The sequence below is a fragment of the Sinocyclocheilus anshuiensis genome, unplaced genomic scaffold, assembly GCF_001515605.1.
Source record: "Sinocyclocheilus anshuiensis isolate Anshui unplaced genomic scaffold, SAMN03320099.WGS_v1.1 scaffold244, whole genome shotgun sequence".
In the NCBI taxonomy this organism is placed as follows: domain Eukaryota; kingdom Metazoa; phylum Chordata; class Actinopteri; order Cypriniformes; family Cyprinidae; genus Sinocyclocheilus; species Sinocyclocheilus anshuiensis.
In genome coordinates this window covers 152,795-153,577 of record NW_015558588.1, presented here as the reverse complement: position 1 = coordinate 153,577, position 783 = coordinate 152,795, and positions in this window count along the sequence as shown.

Here is a 783-nt window from a genome sequence, read left to right as displayed (position 1 = left end):
AAACTGAAATATAATAATAATAATAAAAAAAGCTATTTTAAAATATTAATAAATACTAAGATAGTATATAAATAATATTAAAGTAACACTGCTTTGAAATGCTGGCCTGTTTTGACCAGAGATGCAGGTGTTCACTGTCTGATAGTTTGATTGACTCCGCCCACTCCTTCTCCTCCACCAATCAGAACACTGGCTGCTCTCAGCTGCTCTGCTGTAGGAGGGGTTAAAGCTCTTGTGGTTGATCAGTGAGAGCCGCTCTGTCTCTCACATCTTTCCTCCCTGCGGTTGAGTAATATAATATTTCCTCTGATCTCCCACCTCATCTGTGGTCTGCTTTTGTTTCTTGATTAGTTTGGGCTCTATTTTCAGCTCTTTAGTGGGTGTTGTGTCTCCACAGCCCCTTAAAGAAAACCATTTCCTATTGAATTGTGTTTTTCTCTAGTTTATTTTCCCCTTATTGCCAAATTGATCGGAGAGTACCAGTTAGTAGATTATATATAAATATTCAGCAGTTTTACTTTAATATAATTTATATACTATTATAATTTATACTATTATATTATTATATGATATCCGTTTATATTTTTTTAATAATATTTTGATTTAGATTTGATTTTTATATTTTCTGTTTTCATTTCAATTTCAGTTAAAGTAATTTTGTTGTGTGTTTTTGTTGTTTTAATTATTATTATTATTATTATTTTGAATGTCCATATATCAGGGTTATTATAATTAACTAAAAGTAAAACTAAAATTAAAACCATTAAAAACTAAAACAAAAAA